This window comes from Stegostoma tigrinum, chromosome 2 (genome assembly GCF_030684315.1).
Source record: "Stegostoma tigrinum isolate sSteTig4 chromosome 2, sSteTig4.hap1, whole genome shotgun sequence".
NCBI lineage: Eukaryota > Metazoa > Chordata > Chondrichthyes > Orectolobiformes > Stegostomatidae > Stegostoma > Stegostoma tigrinum.
Genome location: NC_081355.1, coordinates 23,242,926 through 23,258,301, shown reverse-complemented (window position 1 = coordinate 23,258,301; position 15,376 = coordinate 23,242,926). Strand labels below are relative to the sequence as shown.

General features: G+C 40.3%; 1 protein-coding gene across 1 annotated transcript in view; it reads right to left on the bottom strand.

Annotated features, from left to right (window-relative positions):
• si:dkey-118j18.2 (uncharacterized) overlaps positions 1 to 15,376 on the bottom strand; it is a 57,319-nt gene that overhangs the window by 38,820 nt on the left and 3,123 nt on the right. The gene's annotated exons all lie outside the window — the stretch shown is intronic.

The window sequence follows — 15,376 nt, the reverse complement described above, 5'->3', positions numbered from 1 at the left end:
TTTACCATGGAAATGAGGCCCTTAAGTGGACATTTGATGGAAGGATGAGTTAGGACAGGTGGGCTCCACCTGATTACATATCCTCTCATGACAAATTTTGCCAGGTCGGGGGGGGGGTAGCATTATTTTTCTGCTGTTTGTATGCTCAACACGTACTGGCTCACCTAGATTTCTTAGTGCTAGCAAACCCGAATTATACAGCCAAATTGTTTTCTAAGTAGTATTTGGCTAATGACCATGCTCACATTTGGAGTATTTAGATTATATGTTACATAATATTGCTTTGATTCTTATTTTTACTCTCAATGCTTTTTTTTTCTAATTTCTTAACACAGTTCCAACTGCAGTTTCCTCATCAAAGGAGGTGGAAATATATTGAAGCTGCTGATGCACTTAAGTTTTTCTCTGTTCAAGGTTAACTCTGAAAGTTTGCTAATTAAACCAGTTATAAATTATACTGATTACTGAGTAAAATCTAAAGTCATGCTGCAATACAGAGCTGCAGCAAGTGATCTACAATTTTCCACATTAGAACAATGACTACATTTCAGAAGTACTTAACTGGCTGTCAAATGTTTTGGTCTGAGGTTTTGAAAGACCTTCCAGAAATAGAAGACTTTCTTTCCAACAGTACTGCCCAACCACTCAGATACAAATCAATAATGTTATCAAAATAGCACTAGCATGGTTCAAGGTTGAATTGGCAAATTGTTGAAAATAGTTATATTAGTAATTTTACTTCAAAAAATATCATTTTAAAAATAGCTTAATTGTATAAAAGTTCAGGAATAGCATAAGAACTCAGCTACCTTTTGCCTGACTTTAATAACTGCAGACTTTAAGTTCCCCACTGTCTTTAAGAGGTGAATATTGGTGTTGATAATACATTGGAAGTATAAGCCAACCATTGGAGCACCACACCAGTGGTAAGTAGTATTGGTTGACTTTGCTTCTCAGCTACGAGATCAGATTCCACCTTGCCAGCCTCTGCTGTTTCAGTTTTAGAACTAATTTAGCCTCACCGCTAAATTATTCATTTATGTCCTCCGTGTTTACTTCATTTCTGTGATTCTGTTTTAATATTACTTCAGTCATTTAACTATTCTCTAATCCTTATTTTAAACCCATGACAGAGTTTTCAATTCATAATTTCACACTTCACACGTGCACACATAACGGTTGTGACCCCTTTGTGATAGTTCAATTTAAATGACACTTTATATTTTCAACATTGAAAAAAGGGCCACACAAAAGTCACATTTTTTTCCACAGATACCTGTTGAATGCTTCAGTAGTACTTTGATTTTTTGTTTAAGATTTCCAGAATTAGCAAGTTCTCTGTGCATTACACAAAGGAAACACGTAGTCAAAAATGGTGCCAATGTATTCTTAGAAATATTAAAAATGGAAATCTAAAAATACTGAGATTAGGTATACATGCAGGGTTCAATCATCTTCTATTTGGTCTAATATTTAGCACAATCACATACAGTAATTTGTAAAGAAGAGTATGTAATTTTTAATTGAAGGAAATTTCATTTATAAATTAAACTTGGGTTGCAGAAGATATGTTGGAAACATAAAACCACTTTACAAAGAATTTTGGTAGGGTGATCAAAGACATTTCTGCTCTGATGGGATGGAGATTAGAATGGGGCAGGAAGCTAAAACTAGTCTCCCTGACTGACATTCCAGTTCTCTGGCTCCATCCCAACTCCAGATCAGTTTTGCAGAGGCAGAAGAGGCGAGGAAGGTGGGGGTAATCGAGTTAATTGCCCATATGTGGCAAGTAGCCACATAGGCACATTAACAGCCTAAATGGGATCCATTAAAGGAAGCCAATTGGAATTATCCAGTCTGTGTCAGGAACAAAATGCTTAGAAGTGGACTTTAAGAAGCAAGCTGCATTGGCCACTCACAATAGAGAAGAACTAGTACTATTTGGAAATGAACACAGTGATCAGACTGGATCTGTATTTTAAGGTGTCACAGAGATAGCAGGAACTGCCGATGCTGGAGAATCTGAGATAACATGGTGTGAAGCTGGATGAACACAGTGGGCCAAGCAGCATCAGAGGAGTAGGAATTTCTGAAGAAGGGTCCCGACCCGAAACGTCAAGCTTTCCTACTCCTCTGATGCTGCTTGGCCGGCTGTGTTCATCCAGCTTCACAGAGTGTTATCTCTGTTATTTAAGGTGTTTAGATGATTTGAACCAGTAGATTTTACTCCTTTTTCATGCTTGCCTAGGGTGCTGAAGAAACACAAATCACTGTGTAAAGGAGCTCCTGTTCTAGCAGTGCCTGGCAGTAGAAAGCAAATGTTACCTAAAGATTTTAACAAAGTTTGAGAGAGGGGGCACTTTCTTGCAACTGGTTACTCGTTTCAAGCTATATGCCTCTTATTCGCACTGCTTGAGCCCCCACTGCTCCTTTAAGTGAGTGGGAACCGTATCTCCAGACCTAATAAAGGAGCAGCGACTTCAAAATGACTGAGATGATAAATCCACCCAAAAATGTGTAAAAGAATTACCCCAGTGGCAAATACAATTGCGTGCAATAAATTTTAAAAATGTTACAGTATGAGCAGAAGTAGTAAAATTTACCATTGTTTCCTCCAGCTCTCTCTAAAATGAGTGCAAACATTGTGCTGACAGAGCGTAAAGTTCAGGATAAAATCTAAAAACAGATTTAGTATAAGTGAAGTCATTGTGAAGGAATAATAAATTGAAAGTTAGGAACACAGGTCCTAATACATCATCTGTTTCAAATATTATAAGTAATAATATAAATTCAACTAAGTGTTCCACCCTAAAAAAAACCTCTCACTTCCAATTATTTTTGCAGTGTGGGTCAGAGATCAAAGAAAGTGGACATGAAGAACTTGAAGAGGCATGGCCTAGTTAAACAGGACTTGAAATAATCATTTTCAAATTGCAGTCAGATGTTTTTGTACTTTTTTCCTTTCTTTCAGACAACTTACAAAGTCATCAACAGGGTTAATGCAAATTTATAACCTAAGTTACTGTTTTCTAGACAGATGTGCATTTCACTTAGATTAACAGAAACAAAATTAAGACAAAGAAATAGTTAACAATCACACAGACATGGTTACTGTTGAAAAGATTCTGGTGCCCACAACAAATTGAATTCACGGAGGATATTTGAATTGAAACTAGAAAGGTCACAGAATAACAATCAAATTTTAAGTGAAAATAATTTCTAACTTTGCTTCCAAAATTTGCTTTAATTACAAATGCAAGTTTATAAATCTTAGTTCTAATAAAAGCTGTACATCGAAAATATTAACTTATTTGTTCTTTCACGTTTTGTTTGATTTAAATAGTTGTGGAATTCTATACTAATTATAAATCTGCGTGACCGATTGTAATTGATACTGAAACTCCACTCAAAACAAACAGTATTATCAATACCTCTACAATTTTTACATATTATCATTTGGGTGTCACTGGCTGGATCAGCTTTTGTTTTGCTCATCCCTAATTACCCTTGACCGAGTGACTTGCGAGGTGATTTCACAGGGCAGTTAAAAGTCACCTGTGTCTGGCATCACATCTAGGCTAAACCAGGTAAGGATGAATAATATCCTTCTCTCAAGGACATTTGTGAACTGATGGGAATTTTTGACAATGGTAACCATGAAACTAGCTATTAATTCCCTTTACTGGATTTGAATTTCACTATCTGCCATGGTGGCATTCAAACCCATGTCACCAAAACATTAGACTGGGACTCTGGATTATTTATTCAGTTAATATTACCACTATATCATTGCCACCCCTTATTCGATTCTTTACTCAACAGATTATTCAACTCCCTTTGAAAAGCCTCAATTAACCTTAAACCAGTTCCCTTGTTAGAATTCTGTTCCATGCACAAATTGCTCAAGATCTCGACACTGCCGCAAAGTTAAAAGAACAAAGATTAAATCAAATGATATGCAGGAGGCCAGGAAACATAGTCTGACAAGCAGCAGTATATTCGACTTACAAAAGTAATCATTATGTCCTCATCTTTACTATGTGATATCTCATTTATCTCCAGACTGTCTGCACCTTTTAATTTATTCATCCAGCCACTTAAGAGTCACTGCCAATTGATACACGAGTTGTCGTGAAAACAGAAATATGTGGAACCAGCACTCACACCAAAAGATTTTTTTGACCTCTAACTCTTAACCCAAAAATAATGTTACTGACTGCATGCTATCGTAGTCTCCACCAATCAAATGATCTTTTGTGTGCCAGCATCATGTCAAAAAGTTATAATGATCAAAATTATTGGGATACACTGCTTAAAATAGGCATCAGCCTTCATTTAGTGGTAACAGTTTCACCTGGGTCAGAAGGTGATGGATTCAGATCCAACTCCCGAGACCTGAGTGTATAAAACGAGGTTGAGACTTTAGTACAGTACCAAAGGAGTGCTGCAGAAATTGTCTGATAAATGAATTTACAGCACAGCCCATCTGTTTTCAATTTGACACGGTGTAACTAGCAGTACCTCCAGGAATCCGTTTGGGCAACCACAACTTTTTCACCATATTTATCAATGACTTGAATGGAGCAACAGAGAACTATCTTTCTATTGCATGTGAATATCGGGAATGTTTTCATTGCAGGAACTTCTGAATAAAAGCGGGAGGGATGTTATGTATTTAGTAATAATGATGGAATATTACTTTAAAAATTTGATCATGTAGTGTAATGATTCCAACATCAGCCATTTTGAGTGAGAAATAGCTTAGTCCAATCTAACTGCCTGCAGATTGACTACTTCCTTAATAAGCCTGACATTGTTTAACACTGACAACCTGGCTCTTGTTGGAAATTAACGTAAGAAGAAAACTGGCGACAACAATGGGATTAAAAACTGCTTCCAGATAATCCAATGATTAATTGAGAAAAATATCACTGCCTCATGGAAGGTTTTGGAGGTGCTTTGATAAAAAGCAAAGAAATTAATAACGACCATAGTAGCAAAGCCGTGAAAGAAAAGGTTTCACCCCCAAAGAGACGAACGGTGCAGAAGGAAGCTTGCAACATGTCCCACCCGGAAGAAACATTGAGTGATGAGTACCTTAAACTGTAGCAAATATTTTGAACTAGGGGTGTAGACATAGAAAGAAACAAGCAGCCTCAGGTATCTGGTTTTAAAATGGTAAGCAGCAAGGTAGTGCTAAAATGTTTGTGGTGCATCATGTTAAGCAGGCCTTTTCCAATTTAAAAAAAACAAAATGGTAGAAATTTTAGAGGCATTGAACTGTATGTTGAAAATACAGAGAGCTGGAACTGCTACACAGGGACCTAACAAAATTGAAGGGAATACAGTCATCCCATCGTGTAATGATGTTGGAATCATTACACTACATGATCAAATTTTTAAAGTAATATTCCATCATGATTACTAAATACATAACATCCCTCCCCCTTTTATTCAGAAGTTCCTGCAATGAAAACATTCCCGATATTCACATGCAATAGGAAGATAGTTCTCTGTTGCTCCATTCAAGTCAATGATAAATATGGTGAAAAAGTTGTGGTTGCCCCATACAGATTCCTGGAGGTACTGCTAGTTACACCATGTCAAATTGAAAACAGATGGGCTGTGCTGTAAATTCATTTATCAAACAATTTCTGCAGCATTCCTTTGGTACTGTACTAAAGTCTCAACCTAGTCCTAAGTACTATGAGGGAACTTTTAACCACCTGAGGAGTCTGGTATCACCAAAGAAGTCGGTTTCAAAGATTTAAGAAATGTAGAAATCCTACAGAATATTTTTCACCAACACCATTGTGAATGCTGAAAGGTGCAGATTTGACAAATGCAACCAGCATGATGGTGAATCTATCTCCCAGTGTTAAAGAAGTTAGCAGATTTCTATGAATTTGGTGACACCCTAAGTGGTGCTACTCGGGACAGATTGGAGTGTGAAGCAATCCAGAAGAGGTTACTGATGGAAAGGAATCTAAGCTTAAAGAAAGCTCTCAAAATATCAGTCTTGGTGGAACTAGTAGCCATGGAAGCTCAAAAGCTAAACTTGAGCATTTGAGTTCATAAAATAGTGGCTGAGAGATCAGCACCAACAACAGTCAAAACTGCCATCTCTGTAGAAAAACAGGTCACATAGCAAAAAGTTACTGTTTAAAGAAGCTGCATGTGGAAACTGTGACAAAAGAAGGGCACATTTAACAGGCATCTATTTGTGGAAGAAATGTGAGTAACCTACAGCAAAAGTACAGAAATCTAAAGTAGAAAGAAAATCTACACAGTACAAAGAGGGCATGAAAAAAAGCACAGAACCACAGTTCAAAGAGGAGCTGGTGTTAAACATACTAGCCATTTTTGGATGAGAATGTAGGGAGGCATGGTTATTTTGTTTGTGGATGACACCAAAGTTGGTGATATAGTGGACAGTGAAGGTGGTTATCTACGCTTGCAATGAGATCTTGATCAACTGGGTCAGTGGGTTTAATTTAGACAAATGCAAGATGTTGCATTTTGGCAAGACAATGCCAATGTGGGACTTACACAGTTAATGGTAAGGACGTGGCAAATGTTGTTGAACAGAGAACTAGGGGTGCGGGTATATAGTTCCTTGGAAGTGGCGTCGCAGGTAGACAGGGTGGTGAAGACGACGTTTGGCCTACTTGCTGTCATCAGTCACAGCACCGAGTAAGTTGGTGCGTCACAATGCAGCTGTACAAGACATTGGTTAGGCCACTTGTAGAATATTGAGTACAGTTTTAGTTGCCCTGTTATAGGAAGGAAGATGTTAAACTGGAAAGGCTACAGAAAAAAAAATTACAAGTATGTTGCCAGGACTGGAGGGTTTCAGTTGTAAGGAGATGCTGGATAAATTGGGACATTTTCCCTGGAGTGCCAGAGGCTGAGGGGGTGACTTTATACAGGTTTATAAAATCATGAGGATCATAGATAAGGTCATTTTCCCTCAGTAGGGGAGTCCAAAAACTAGAGGGCATAGGTTTTAGGTGAGAGGGAAAATATTTAAAAGGGACCTGAGGAACGCCCTTTGCACACAGAGGGTGGTGCATGTATGGAACAAGCCGTCAGAAGAAGTGGTAAAGGCAGGTACAATTATAATATGTAAGAGACATTTGAACAGATACATGAATAGGAAAAATTTAGAGGAAAATGGGCCAAACATGGGTAGATGTGACTATTTTAGTTTAGGTTACCTGGTCAGCTTGGACAATTTGGGTCAAAGGATATGATACTGGAAACTCCCTTACTAATTGGCAAAGTGGTAAGAATGGACATGGACACCAGGGTGGTGTTTTCATAGATTGTATTTTTATGTACCCAAAAGTGTTATCACACACAACTGAGCGACCGCCCTACCAATAAAATTACTGTGACTTTGTTCTTTTTATACCACTAACACCACCAGTAAGAAAAAAACCCACGTAGCCAATTCTACAGTTCCATGCAAAGCCCATTTTGGGCAATGCAAACCATCAAAAGTGAAGTGGGGAAGGGAGACAGGTGGTTTCAGAGAGGAAATGAGAAGTGAGTATCAGAAGCAACTGAGTCACACTGTGCTGCAACTCTCAAAAACTGTACAAAGAACATGCACTGGCAGACTGGTCCCCTTAAGGTATTACATTAATGTGAACACTCAGTTATATGGTCAATCAGAAGATTTGCCCTTGCAAATTACTAAAAGAAAATTTCCAGCTTATTGACTCTGCAGACAAAACTAAGCTATTTCTTGCCCAAAATGGCTGATTACATCATTATCACATGACTGGATTCACAGAACACTGAACAGTACAGCACAGTACCGGCCCTTTGGCCCAGGATGTTGTGCCCAAACTTTACCCTCTCTCTCTTACCCCTCAGCTTTTCTCTCTCACCCTGCCCCCACCACTACCACCAGCGCAACCCCCACCCCCGTCTCTCCCCGCCTCCACCCCCAACCCCTCGCTCCCTCCGCACCCCACCCAAACCCCTCGCTCCCTCCGCACCCCACCCAAACCCCTCGCTCCCTCCGCACCCCACCCAAACCCCTCGCTCCCTCCGCACCCCACCCAAACCCCTCGCTCCCTCCGCACCCCACCCAAACCCCTCGGTCTCTAAATGACAGTCCACCATACTTAACAAATACATGATATTTCTTATTAGGCAGTCTCTTGAGATCAAGGATGATTTTCTTCTACTCCGATGTTGTGGATCCTGAGGTGATGAGATAGACAAATGATGGATCTGCAAATCATGTCATGAGTGGAACAGGCAGAGTTTACTGAAGCAGGTGGCTAGGATGTTTGTGTTGTCATATGCTCCTTCTGTTGTTTCCATTTGTCCTCCATCTGGGCCTGCTGGTGATGCACAAAATGTTTAGCACACTTTCAGATGTTTCTTCTCTAATTTGGGCAGCCTTGGACTAGTTATTGCTTTGAATTGGTGCAGATATTGTATTTTTTCAGTGAGGCTTTGAGGATATACTTGAAGTGTTTCTTCTACCCTCCTGGTATCTATTTGTCATACTGAAGCTTGGAGTATTCAGCTTGCTCTGGAAATATTGTCATGTTGACAATACAGTCTGTCAAACACAGATGATTAGCTGTAACCAGTGTCTTGATACTGGGGATGCTGGGCTGAGAGATGACATTGATACTGGAGTGCCTACCCTGCCAGTGGACTTACAGGTTTTCACAGAGGCAGCTCTGGTGATATTTGTGAAGGCGTTTGAGGTGTCTGATGCACAATTTCATTGTCTCCAATGCATGCAGGAGGGCAGGTAACGTTTTTTTAATTCATTATTGGGATGCAGGCATCGCTAGCTGGCCAGCATTTCTTGCTCCACCCTAGTTGCTCTTGAGAAGGGGGTGGTGAGCTGCCTTCTTGAACTCCTGCTGTGGGATGACCCACAATGTTATCATGGAGGGAATTCCAGGATTTTGAACCATTGACAGTGAAGGAACAGTGATGTATTTTCAAGTCAGGATGATGAGTAGTTGGGAGGGGAACTTCATGCGTGCTCCCATGAATCTTCTGCCCTTGTGCTTCTAGATGAAAGTGGTACTGGGTTTGGAAGGTGCTATCTATGGTGAATTGCCGTAGTGCACCTTGTAAATACTACATAGTACTGCTACTTACCACTGACAGTGAAGGGAGTGGATGTTTGTGACTGTGGTGACAATCAAGCAGGTTGCTGTCTCCTGGATAATATCAAGCTTGAGTATTGTTCGAGCTGCACCCTTCCGGCCAAATGGGGAGTATTCCATCACTCCAGACTTGTACCTTGTGAATGATGCCTGGGCTTTGGCGGTCAGGTGATTAGTTTCTGGTTAATGGTAATGTCAAGGATGTTGATAGTGGAGGTTTCAGTGATGATAATACCATTGAACGTCAGGTACAGTGGTTAGATAATCTCTTATTGGAGATGGTCATTGCCTGGTATTTGTGTCTTACTTGTGAATGTTACTTGTCATTGTCAGCCCAAGCCTAGGTATTGTCCAGGTCTTGTTGCATTTGAACATGAACTGCTTCAATATCTGAGAAGTCATGAATGGTGCTGAACGTTGAGCAATCAGCAAACATTTCCATTTCTGACATTGTGATGGAGAGAAGGTCATTGTTGAAGCAGCTCAAGATGGTTGAACCAAGGACATTACCGTGGGGTACTCCTGCAGAGCTGAGATGACAGACCTCCAACAACCACAACCATCTTCTTAGTTGTAATTAGGTGAAGAGTTGACTGGCCTGATGGAACCCAAACTGGGTGTCACTGCGCAGGTTATTGCTGAGCAGGTGGTGTTTGATTGCACTGTTGATGACACCTTCCATCACTTTACTGATGATTAAGAGTAGACGGAGTGGCAGTAATTGGCTGTGTTAGATTTAGGTTCCTTTTTATGTACAGGACATATCTGGACAAATATTCCACATAGTCGGGTAGATGTCAGACTTGTAACTGTACTGGAACAGCTTGGCTAGGGGAGCGGCAAGTTCTGGAGCACAAGTCTTCAGTTTCTCTTCACAGCCTTTAAACAAAGGTACAAGATAGCATACCTCCAGTCATCAGGCACCTCACCCTACTTATAGATGATGCAAATATTTCTGGAAAGAGTCTCGCAATTTCCTCATTTACTTCCCACAACATTCTGGGACACTATAGATCAGGTCACAGAGATTTATTGACCTTTATATTCTCTAATACCTCCCAAACTTCCTCTTCTGTAATGTGAACTGTTTTTAAAAACATTAAAATATATTTCTCTGTGTTCTTAAGCCTTCATTTCTTTCTCCACGTAAAAACTGAATGAAATATTCATTTAGAATCTCTCCCATCTCCTGGGGTTCAACACAAAGAATGAATGATCTCCTTGATCTTTAAGAGGCCCTACCATCTCTCTAGTTACCCTTTTGCTCTTAATGTATTTGTAGAATCTCTTTGGCAGATAATATTAAAAATAATACAATGCGATCCTCATGTTCCCACTTTGCCTTCCCAATTTCTTTCTTAAGAATGCCGCTACACTGTTTACATTGATAAAAAGATTCAGTTGATCTATTCATGTATTTACATAAATGTCTTTTAAATGCTGTAACTGTACCCGCATTTACTCCTTCATGTAGAAGTTCATTTCTCACAATGTGTGTAGAAGAAAATTTCCCCTTAGGTATTTTTAAAAATCTTTCTCCTCTCACCTTAAAAATATGCCCCCTAATCTTGACATCCCTGACTCCAGGGAAAAAGATACCTATCATTCACCTTATCTATACCCCTTATGATTTTATAAGCCTCTGTAAGGTTACCCTTGTGGTCTTTTGTGTTCAACTGTAGACACTATGCATCAGGACTGATATATTGGTCTTGGATAGCAAGGCCAAGATACGAGAACAGTCTCCATACAGATGCAGCAAGACCTAGACAATGTCCAGGTTTTGGGCTGACAAATAGTAAATTACATTCGTGCCACACAAAGGCCATGCAATGACCGTCTCCAAAAAAGAGAATCTAGCCATGACCCCATAACATTTGATGGCGCTACCATCACAGAATCTCCAACTATCAACATTGTGGAAGCTACCAAAGACCAGAGACTAAACCTGAATAGCCATTTAAAGACTGTGGTTACAAGATCAGATCAGTTTGACACCATCTAGAACAAAACAGTCCGCTTGATTGGCAATACATTCACTCGCTCCAGCACTGAGTCTTAGTAGCAGCAGTGCATACATAGAACAAAATGCACTGCAGAATTTCAATGCCACTCCTTGGACACCATCTTCCAAATATATGACTACTAATAAAGAAAGACAAGGGCAGCAGATCCATGGGAGCATCACTACCTGCAAATTCCCTTCCAAGCCACTCACCTTTCTAACTTGGAAGTATAGTGCTTTTTCTTAAGTAATGCTGGGTCTAAATAGTAAAACTCCTTCCAAAATGGCATTGTGGGTCTGTCTAAACAAAATGGACTGCAGTGCTTCAAGGAGATAGCTCACCACCATCTTAAATTAAAGTAAGGATAGGCAATATATACTCGCCCAGCACTGCTGACACCTGTGAATGAGTTTTAAAAGCTTAAACTATGTGAACTGGTTCAATTGACTAGATATGTATTCCTTTGGATATGACTAAAAAGATTTGATCGAGTCAATAGTGTGGTACCAGTTCGTCTGCTGGGTGGAGTCTAGACCAGGGGACTTAACCTTGAAACCTGAGTTAGGCCATTCGGAGTTGATGTTAAAATGTGATTATTTTTCCCTACAAAGGGACAGAGAAATCTGGACTCTACCATAAATTTGTTAAGTATACGCCAATTGAAAATTTGAAAACAGAATGATAGAGGTAAGGTTATTGTGGGTTGCAGAACCAAGATGGATAGATGGTAGTTAAAAAATCAGCAATATTTAAATGCAAGATCAGGCTTGAGCAGTTGATTGGTCTATTGCTGTTCCCATGATTTCTTTTTCAGATGGTTATGAGACAACTATGACACCGTTTCAAAAAAAATGGTTTTTCAGACTTCCTGGCATTAATTAGCCCTCAATGATCAAGAAAGAGAAAAATTGTCTTGGCAGTTATCTCAGTGCTGTTGTACGATCTTGCATCTTTCCTTACAATGCTAACATTAATGGTCCCAGCTGACACATTAACATGCAATTTGTTGTAAAGCTTTTTCGGATTTCCTGAGGCAGTGGAAAGAACAATATCATTGCAATCTTTACTTTTTACTGTAATAAATCCTTGGTCTCTGCTTTATTTTTTGGAACCTGTAGTTAACGTGTCAACTCACAATGAAATGCAATTACAACCACAAAGGGGGAGAAAGCCTTATTGCTAAATTAACTTTGAAGCTCAGAGTGTGTTGTGGTAAAGCTGGCAACATTTGTTGTCTTTGTTCCACTGAAATTGAACAGGTTTGGGATTTCAGATATTTGTGGAAAAATGTTAAAACAGGTACAGTGGCATGGGTGGCATGGTGGCTTCACAGCGCCAGGGTCCCAAGTTTGATTCCACCCTCGGGCGACTGTCTGTGTGGAGTGTGCACATTCTCCCAGTTTCCTCTGGGTGCTCTGGTTTCCTCCCAAAGACCAAAGATGTGCAGGTTAGGTGGATTGGCCATGCTCAATTAACCGTAGTATCCAGGGATACATAGGTTAGGTGGATTAGTCATGGAATATGCAGGAGGGTCGGACTGAGTGGGATGGGAGGGTCAATATGGACTTGATGGGCCAAATGGCCTGCTTACACACTGTAGGGATCTACGATTCCATGCTGGCCTCTCATTTCTTCAAAAGGTACCCTTAGACAGCAATCTCCATCACAATCATGATTCATTGCAAATTTCTTCTTCAGTGGAATTTTCCTGCATGAATCCTCAAACAGGTTGTCTTGCTCTACAGGTAATACTCTTTTTTAACCATGTACTGATTTCAAATTATTGCTGAGTTGCAGAGTGAAAAATTGGGGATTGTCACTTTTGTCATGATAAAAATACTGCTATTCTTTCTTTTAGTTTCTATGTTAATTCGATCATAATATCTCTGAAAATTTAAAATTAAGTTTAAATTGACCATATTGCTATGCATGAATAGTTGAAGCATCTCCCATGATCATCGATATATTAGAGTACAGGCGATGGTCAGATTTAATCTAGTATCGGATAGGGAAAGCCACAAGATAGCAATAGATTGGTATTTGAGATCATCCTCTGAGATCAGCATGTGAGCACATTTACATTTCTGTAGACACAAAATCTGCCCATAAAGAGCACCTCTGTATAAGACTTACAGTGCCACCTTGTGACAAGATGTTGCTTAATTTTTATGAAGTTTATTAATACATAAACAGCACTAAACAAAATATAGCACCTAACAACAAATTACAAGAGGACTGGTAATAAATACATAAATTCGAATGAATTGCAAAAATGTAGAAATATTAAAATTTTCAAAGAGTTTATGGGTTATAACTTCTCTGGAAAAGCTTTCCTGGCTTCCTGCATTTTGATTATTTGCAGTCCAGCCATCTCTGTTTTTATTTAGTTTCTAGTTGTTGAATTCTTAAGTATCTATTCTGACTACAAATCGTAGCAGGCAGCTTTTTATATGTACACACAATACCCAAGTTCAAGCAAAACTGTATTCTGTATTTACTGTGCAATGCCAATTCCACTTGAGATAAATGAATACAGTTCACAAAGAAGCACCAACTTGGCTTCGATTCTCGTCAATAAATGCGGAACCGGGTAAGCAGGTCAGACAGTATCAGAGGAGCAGGAAAGTCAATATTTTTTCGGACCAAAACCTTTGTCAGGGCTGGGAAGGGAGAGTGGAGCCCAAAAATAAATAGAGGCAGGGGTTGGAGCTGGGAAAGGTAGGTGGTTTGGTGACAGGTGGATGCAGGTATGGGTTTACAGTGTTTGGTCAGTGGGAAGGTTGGAGCAGATAGGTGAGTAGGAAGATGGATATGTTAGGTCAGGTCAGGGAGTCCGGATATGGAATAAGGCTGGGGGTGGAGGGACTTTGAAATTGGTGAAGTCAATATTCAGGCCGTTCAGCTATAAGCTCCCAAAGCAAAATATCAGGTGTTTTTCCCACTAGTTTACGTTTGGCCTTACTCTGACAATAGAGGAAACCAAAGGTGGTCATGCTGCTAGGGAAGTGGGAGGGGTAATTAAAATGCCTGGCAACCAGAAGGTTGGGTTGGTTAGTGCATATAGGATGTAGATGCTCCACGAACCAATCCCCTAGTCTGCATTTGGTTTCCTCGATATAGAGGAGACCACTTTGGGATTAATGGAAGCAATAAATCAGGTTGGATAAGGTGCAAGTGAATTGCTGCTGAATCTGGGAGGATTGTTTGGGGCCTTGGATGGAGGTAAGAAGGGAGGTGTGGGGTTAGATGTTACACCTCTTGTGGTTAAAGGGAAAGGTACTAGGTATGGTGGAGAAATTGGTGGGGAGTGTAGAGCTGATGACAGACGACTGAAGTGAAGAGTCACTGTGGGAATCGGCCAGGGGTGGGAAAGGAAATATTTTTCTGCTGGTGGGTTGATTGTAGGAGGCGGAAATGTCAGAGGATGCTGCATTCGATTCGGAGTTTTGTGGAGTGGTACATGAGGACGAGGGGAACTCTGTCCTTATTGTTGTTGAGCAGAGGGTATTTGAGGGCCGAAGTGCAGGAAATTGGGGAGATGCAGTTGAGGGCACCCATAATTACACAGGAGGGGAAACAATGGTCTCTAAAGTAGGATGATATCTGGGATGTCCCAGAGTAGAACGCCTCATCCTGGGTGCAGATGCAGCAGAGGTGGAGGAATTGAGAGTATGGGATAGGATTGTTGCAAGAGTGTATGTGAGAGGATGTATAGTCTAGGTAGTTGTGGGAGTCAGTGGGTTGAAATGGATGTCAGTGGTCAGTCGGTTTCTGGAGCTGGACACAGAGAGGTTCAGGGAGTGGAAGGAGGTGTCAGAAATAGTCCGGATGAATTTGAGGGCAGGGTAGAAGGTGTTAACGAAGTTCATGAACTGCTTGAGCTCAGTCATACAGTCATCAATATAACAGAATACGAGGTGAGGGATGGTGCCGGTCTAGTTGTGGAAGACAGACTGTTTCACAAATCTAACAGAGGCAAGCATGACCCAGGTCCATACGGGTGCTCATGGGCAACCCTTTAGTTTGTAGGAAATGGGAGGAATCAAGGGGAAAATTGTTGAGGGTGAGGATCAATTCTGCCAAATGAATGACTGTGTCAGTGGAAGGGAAGAAGCGGACGGCTTCTAAGCAAGGACTGTATATTGAGGTTGGTTGGCTCACCGAGCTGGTTTGTTGTTCTGCAGACATTTCATTACCATGCTAGTTAACATCCTCAGTGCAGTT